The sequence below is a fragment of the Lynx canadensis genome, chromosome C2 (assembly GCF_007474595.2).
Source record: "Lynx canadensis isolate LIC74 chromosome C2, mLynCan4.pri.v2, whole genome shotgun sequence".
Taxonomy (NCBI): domain Eukaryota; kingdom Metazoa; phylum Chordata; class Mammalia; order Carnivora; family Felidae; genus Lynx; species Lynx canadensis.
The window spans coordinates 99,832,902-99,840,604 of NC_044311.2; the positions used below are offsets into that span (position 1 = coordinate 99,832,902).

Sequence of the window (7,703 nt, forward strand, 5' to 3'; positions counted from 1 at the left end):
GAGGCAGAGAGGGGGTGCCAGGTAGCAGAGGAATTTCCAGGGGGGGCAGCCATCAGGATGCACAGACTCAGGCAGTTCATGGGAAGATGCTTAGGAAGCTAAGCATAGATTTAACTTGCTCGGAAACACTGGAATTCACATTTCTAGAATGCACAGAGCACTCCATCAGTGAGCCTTTGCACAAACAATCCCACTCACTGGATGGTCCTCCTCTTTCCTCTCCAGCGCTCTAGACCTGTGCTGTCCCAAACAGGGTCACTAGCCATGTGTGCACTCGAAGTGCAGCGTACTGTTGGTATGAAATACACACAGGGTTTCAAAGACTTAGTGGTGGAAAAATGATCTCATCAAGACTTATTTTTATATTTACTACAGGTGGAAAGAATAATTTTTTGGATATATCAATTTAAATAATTAGTTCACCACTTTCTTCTTTCTTTTTCCAGTGTGGCTACTAGAAAACTTAAAACCACCTACGTGGCTCCCATTGCCTGGGTTCAGATCTTGCCACTTCACAGCAGGTGCCTGGACCTGGGTACTTAATCCCTCCATGCCTTAGTTCTCTTCTCTTTCACATGTGTACCTGCCTCTTGGGAAAGTGCAAGGCTCAGATGCAGTCCTCTGCTGCCTCCTTGAGGCTGTCCCCTCCATCCTACTTCATGAAACTCCTTCTGGCAGGTCACAGGGCCCTGGCTATCTGCAGGCCACTGAGCATACTTGGTTTTAAGATGTGTAAGTCTTTTCCTGAATTCACAAAATTTCTCATGGAGTTGTGCCTAATTACCTCCTCATTGCCTCCCTGACCTTCTGCCAATGCCCAGGCATCACGGAGGTGATGACGTCTCCCCTCCCACAAAGGCTGCAGAGTGCTATGGTCATCTAGCAAAGAAATGCACAGCGCCATATCTCACAGCTCACTGTGATACAGTGCTCTTCTGGGGGTTACATGGGAGAGAAGAAGGTTCTCCTTGGTGTATAAGTAACTTATCTTTCATTGAGCTATATATAATACATTTGGAAAAATACAAAATTCATATGTGGACAAATCAATGAGTTTATAAAATTTTTGCAACTTTCATAAAATCAAGAAAGGATCATGAAAATCTTTCCAGCAGTCCCCTTATTGTCCCTCTCAGTCACCTCCCCTTCCCTAAAGATGACCATGGTCCTTGCTTGTTGATCATCATAGAATATTTTTGACATTTCAACTTTATGTACAAGAAATGGTACTTCTGTTGTACTTCCTTTACTCAACATTATGTTTGTGAGACTCATCCACGTTTTACTGGAGTGGTTATCCATTTGCATCGCTGAATAATATTTCATTTGTATAAATGTATCACGTTTGCTCCTTCATTCTATGGTCAATGGACATTTAGACTATTTTCAGTTTGGGACTATTGTGAACAACACTGCTTTGACTATTCCATGCACTAAGGATTGGAATTTGGGATTATAGTAAATGCATGTGTATGGCTGCAATAGATACTCCTAAATCCATTTCCAAAGTTTTTATAACCAATTTCCACTCCCAACAGCAATGTACAAGAGTTCCAACTACTCCATATTTTCACCAACATTCCTGCCCCCCTCCATTTAGAGTACAAGGAGTGGTTTTAATTTGCATATCCCTGATATCTGTGCTCCTTTTCATATGCTTATTGGCCATTTGGATATCTTCTTTGTGTAGTTCAAGTCTTTGGCCACCTGCCTTTCCCCCTTGACATTCTATTTGGGTTACACCTGGTTGCAAATATCTTTTCCCGGTCTGTAGCTTGTCTTTTCATGCTCTTAATGGTCTTTTATGAGCAGTTCTTAAATTTAATGATTCTGATCAATCTTTTCCTGTAGAGTTAGTTATTTTTGTAATCAGTTTAAGATACCTTTGCCTATTGATATAGCCAGTTTAAAGTTAGGAAATGCCACCAAACCATACCACAGTGCTGGTGACTAAAAGTTAACAAGAATTTGCCATGGTAACAATTCTGGAAACCATCTGACAAAACTAGACCACTTGTGTTATCATTCTAATGGCGTAAAGTTGTGTGCCTTGATTCATTCCCTCTTTCTCCACTTCCCCAAACCCCATACCCAGATTCAAATGCTTGCTCTGTGGTCTTTCTTTCCCTATTTGTCCTTCCCATCTCCACCCACACACCCCGCTCCAGGGTTACCTTTGTGTTCTATTTTAAACTCTAAGGCCGGTCTCCTTTGTATTTAACAGTAACAAGAATTTCTATTAGTTACTGAGAGTTTACTATGTGCTACGTGCTTCCATGTATTTCCTCATTTAATCTCTTGAAAAACTCCTCATCAGATACCTACTAGCACATTTTCAGATGAAAAAAAAAAAAAAAAAAGGTTTACGGGGCGCCTGGGTGGCGCAGTCGGTTAAGCGTCCGACTTCAGCCAGGTCACGATCTCGCGGTACGTGAGTTCGAGCCCCGCGTCGGGCTCTGGGCTGATGGCTCAGAGCCTGGAGCCTGTCTCCGATGCTGTGTCTCCCTCTCTCTCTGTGCCCCTCCCCCATTCATGCTCTGTCTCTCTCTGTCCCAAAAATAAATAAACGTTGAAAAAAAAAAAAAAAAAAGGTTTAGGAAGATCAAGGTTTCTAACTAGAAAGCTATGGAGCCAAGATTCAAACTGAGGTTCACCTGACCTTAAAGTTGGTGCCCAGAGCCTTCACATCATGCTGCCCCCCCCAGCCCTTAGATTAGCTGTTTAGCCTTTAGCCCCACATCTTCTATCCAGGATAGAAAGGCCATTTACAACTGCTTTTGACTGACAAGTCAACTTCTGAGCAGAAGTTCATAGCCTTCAGTCCAAGGGGGATCCTTCCTTTTCACTTCAGCCCAAGATGGAGGTGAGCCAGCCCCTCTCTTTGCATGCTCCTCCTCCCTCTAATGCACCCCATTTTCCTCTCTCCTGCCCCATCACCTTCTACTTGTTAGGTGCACCGCAGCCGCCTCCTGCCCAGCTAGAGCTTTCTGCACCCTGCAGGGCAGGGCAGGCAGCCAGCCAGCCAGTCTAGTGTGTGGCACCAGGTCGAAAGACAGAAGGGGTCCTCATGAGTCAAAACTTTCAGAAATTGTGAACGGGAACTCAGCAAAAACAAGGGGAAGCTCTTTGAGGTGACTTAGACAGCCAGGTTGGAGGAGGCAGGGACATTCTTTTGAAATAATTCTTTATAAGAGAGAGAAACAAACCACAAGAGACTCTTAATCTTAACGATAAGAACAAACTGAGGGTTGATGCAGGGAGGGAAGTGGGGGATGGGCTAGATGGGTGATAGGTATTGAGGGCACTTGTCGGGATGATCACTGGGTGTTGTACGTAAGTGATGAATCACTAAGTTCTACTTCTGAAACCAATATTGCACTGGACGTTAGCTAATTAAAATATAAATAATAAAAAATAAATAAATAAAACAGCTAAAAATAGAAAAAAAATTCTAATTTAATTCTTCAGAATATAAAAGCATTGCTATTGCTACGGTGTGAAGACAGATGCAAAGTCCCTTCCCTGGCTTCCTGCAATCCAAGCCAGACTAAGAAACATGAATATAAGCAGGAGGCTCCTGAGAAAACTGAGCTCACATTCGTCCTGCATTTCTTACTCTTAGGTACCTTTGTGCCATCACCTCATCCAAATCCTAGAGGGATCCTTGTATGGTCAAGAAGGTAGGTGCAGGTGGTCCATTTTACGGTTGTACAAGCTGACCTCTAGGGAGGCTGATAACTTGCCTATATTAGTTCAAGTCAATGACATCAGGCCAAGAAGTGGAATTCAAGACTCCATATTTCTAGTCCAGTGTTTTTCCACTGGATCTTGCTACTTCTATAGCAAGGGTGACTAACATTTAAATGCAGGAAAGTGTCATGGGGTGGGAGTGATGGCAGGAGAGAAGCTCAGAGAACAGGGAGGAGGCTGCCTCTCAGCCCCATAGGAGGAGGAAGGGGGCTGGAAGGGCTGAGAATTCCACACCCCACTCGCACTGGGGCCGGGGAGCCCCAGCAGCTGAGGAGACCCAGGGAGCTTCTAAGTGCTTCTCGTTTCCTTTTGCCCCAACAGTCTCAACCTCCTCCTCAAACTTTCTTTGTGAGGTTTACATGTTTGCAAGAAAGGTGAGAAAACGTCAAGTGTCCCCACATGAAGGGAGTTAAAGAGACCCATGGCTTCAGCTCAGCAGCTTGGACTGTATTCTTCTGAAGATACTGCCAGAGATCAAGAAGGTAAATGAACCACACATGCTCTCCTTGCACAATTCAGCATGTGGTTTAACTGGACACTTCCTCAGGAAAGAAGCTTGCAGCATCTGTAGATCAAGCGATTACAGGTGACTAAGAACATAAAACATAAGATTTTTTCATGTTTGAATTATAGCTGCTTGTCATCTAACCTAACACTGGGGGCTCTATGTATTTATGCTAGTATTAATTGAAATATTCAAAAGCGGGGCACCTGGCTGGTTCAGTGGGTGGAGCATGTGGCTCTTGGTCTCGGGGTTGCAGGTTCAAGCACCATGCTGGGTGTAGAGATTAATCTTAAAAAAGTATGTACTCAAAAACAGAAACTCTAAAATAGGCAGCTATGTAAAAACAGCAGCAACAACAACAAAACCAAGTGAATTGCTCACCCCTTCATTACACTCAATCCAGGAAAGAACGGGTCTCCAGTTGTTCTTTTTTTTTTTTTTTTAACAGAGAAAAAAATATTATTTTTTTAAATTTTTATCACAATTTTTGCTATCCCTAGAATTTATTCCTTCTCTGCCATCTCTTATTTATTTTTAAATAATTTATTGTCAAGTGGCCGTCGCTGGCTAACGCCAGTACGACCTCTAGCTCACTGAGCTCCAGCCGAAGGAGAAAGGGGGTCAGCAAGGAGGTCTCAGTACCATGACTTGTACAAAGCAGACTGCCCACACATCGACCGGTGGTAAAGTACTGAGGAAGCAACTGGCTATAAAAGCCAGGGTCACAGGACTGCGCCCTCTACTGGAGGGGTGAAGAAACCTCATCGTTACAGGCCTGGTACCTTGGCCCTCGGTGACGTCATCAGAAGTCCACTGAACTTCTGATCCGCAAACTTCCTTTCCAGTGTCTGGTGCGAGAAATTGCTCTGGACTTCAAAGCAGATCTGTGCTTCCAGAGCGCGGCTATCGGTGCTTTTCAGGGGGCAAGCGAGGCCTATCTGGCAGGCCGCTTTGAAGACACCAATCTGTGTGCTATCCATGCCAAATGTGTAACAATTATGCCAAAAGACATCCAGCTAGCAGGCCGCATACGTGGAGAACGTGCTTAAGAATCCACTCTGATGGGAAAACATTTCATTCTTGAAAAAAAAAAAAAAAACGCTTTTTTTTTTTTTTTTCTTCCTGTTATTGGTAGGTCTGAACTTTAGATATTTTTTTTTCCCATGGGGACAAAAGGTACCAAAGTATATGATTGCAAGTGGAACAATAGGGGACAGAAATCAGGTATTGGCAGTTTTTCCATTTTCATTTGTGTGTGAATTTTTTTTAACGTTTATTTACTTTTGAGACAATGTGAGAGACAGAGTGCAAACAGCGGAGGGGCAGACAGAGGGAGATACAGAATCCGAAGCAGGCTCCAGGCTGTGAGCTGTCAGCACAGAGCCCGATGTGGGACTTGAAATCAGCAGCCATGAGATCATGACCTGAGTCGAAGTTGGAGGCTTAACCAACTGAGCCAGCCAGGTGCCCATCAGCCATTTCTGTTTCAGCTTTCATTTACTTCAAGAATGAAAAAGGACTTGCAGGCTCAAGTTCAAGGGTTGCCCGTCCTCTTTCTAGTTAGAGAGTGAGACATCACTGGCACGGTTGAGCCTGGTAGGTCAAGACTGAAGTTTCCAAGAGGTAAAGGAGGCACTGGGGGAGAAAGGCAAGAGCTACAGTGAGAAAAGTTGTGGGATAAAATAGGGGCATCTGATTGAATCAGTCAGTAGAGCGCCCAACTTTTCATCTTGGGGTTGTGAGTTCAAGCCCTGCATTGGGTGTAGAGATTACTTAAAAAACAAAAAACAAACAAAAAAAAACCCCATAAAACAGCTAAAATAAGGCTGTTATGGGATTGCCAATTGAGAAAGCCAGGAATGCAGAGTTCAGCTCACAACAATAAAGAACAAAGAAGCCCAAACAAGAACATTAAAGATTGTTAAACACGGATCCTAAACCAGTGCCACATATGAAAAAGAAAAGAGAGTATTCCTCTCTAATGACTCTGGTATGTAAAAATTATCAGGCTTTTTTCCTTTCTTTCTTTTTTTTTTTTTTTTTTTTTTTTGGCTCATCTTGCATTTATCAAGCATCTGCTCAAATTGAAGGAATTTGCCTAAGGTCATGCAACTTAGAACTGGAATTAAATCCAGATCTTTCTGATCCCAAAGGCTGTGTCTTTTTTTTTTTTTTTTTTTTTTTTTTTTTTTTTTACAAAATCCCATCTATGCCCTAAATGATTTCCAATCTAGTGGGGACTGTAAGTAGTTTTTTTTCCTCCCTTCTTTTTTATATTTTTCAATTTTTTCTAGTGATCATGAACTGGTTTTATCATGAAAGCAAACTCAGTATACTCTATTTTTATTTTTATTTATTTATTTATTTATTTAAGTTTTTATTTATTTTTGAGACAGAGAGAGACAGAGTATGAGCAGGGGAGGGGCAGAGAGAGAGAGGGAGACAAGAATCTGAAGCAAGCTCCAGGCTCTGAGCTGTCAGCACAGAGCCTGACGTGGGGCTTGAACTCACAGACTGTAAGATCATGACCTGAGCTGAAGTCGGATGCTTAACCGACTGAGTCACCCAGGCGCACCAGTATACTCTATTTTTAAATAAAAGTACCCACCAGGGAATTATTTCCAGTCTCAGAAGGAAACAACATTTCAACTATTTCAAACTTTTGCTCATGCTGGTTTATTTTATGTCTAAATGTTTCTTCAGGTTAGAATGTATCGTATATTTGAGGAGTGCCTTACTCTAACACATACCTTCATTTGGAACCATGTTTTTTTTTTTTTTTTTTAAGCTTGTTTATTTATTTTGAGAGAGAGAGAGACATGGGAGAGGCAGAGAGAGAGAGAGAGAGAGGGAGAGAATCCCAAGCAGGCTCCTCACTGTCAGCATAGAGCCTGATGCAGGGCTCGATCTCATGAACTGTCACATCATGACCTGAGCTGAAACCAAGAGTCAGATGTTTAGCCAACTGATCCACCCAGGTGCCCTGGAGCCATCTTTTTAGGCTCAATTCCATTTTCCTTTTTCTCCCCATTAGATGAAACACAGATGAAATTTCTAGCTCTTTTGTTTTTCTTGGATTGACATAAATTCCCTAGTGAAAGAAAGTGACCAGAGTAAAAGGCTTAATTATTGAGGTTATAGAGTAGTTAATAGCAGTGACTGAAGAGTTCTGATCTTTGAAAGTCTGTGTCCATAGAGAAGCTTTCTCTTTGTCATAAAAAAGCACTACAATAAAGCAGACCTAAAGTAAATTCAAGAAGAGGGCTACAGAAACAGAGAAGCCAGGCTTCACCTCAAAACTTGCTGTCTTCACAACTTTTCTTTTTTAACTAGCCTCGGCTCTGGGAGATTCTTCTCATTACATTCATCTTCGCATGTGAATTGAGCAATCATGACTTCATGCTGTTGGGATCTACAGGTCCTCCAAGAAGACACTGTGTGCCTGGAC

General features: G+C 42.5%; 1 pseudogene; it reads left to right on the top strand.

Moving 5' to 3' along the window:
- Positions 1-237: 237 nt before the first annotated feature.
- LOC115523995 lies at positions 238-5,509 on the top strand (annotated as a pseudogene).
- Positions 5,510-7,703: the final 2,194 nt, after the last annotated feature.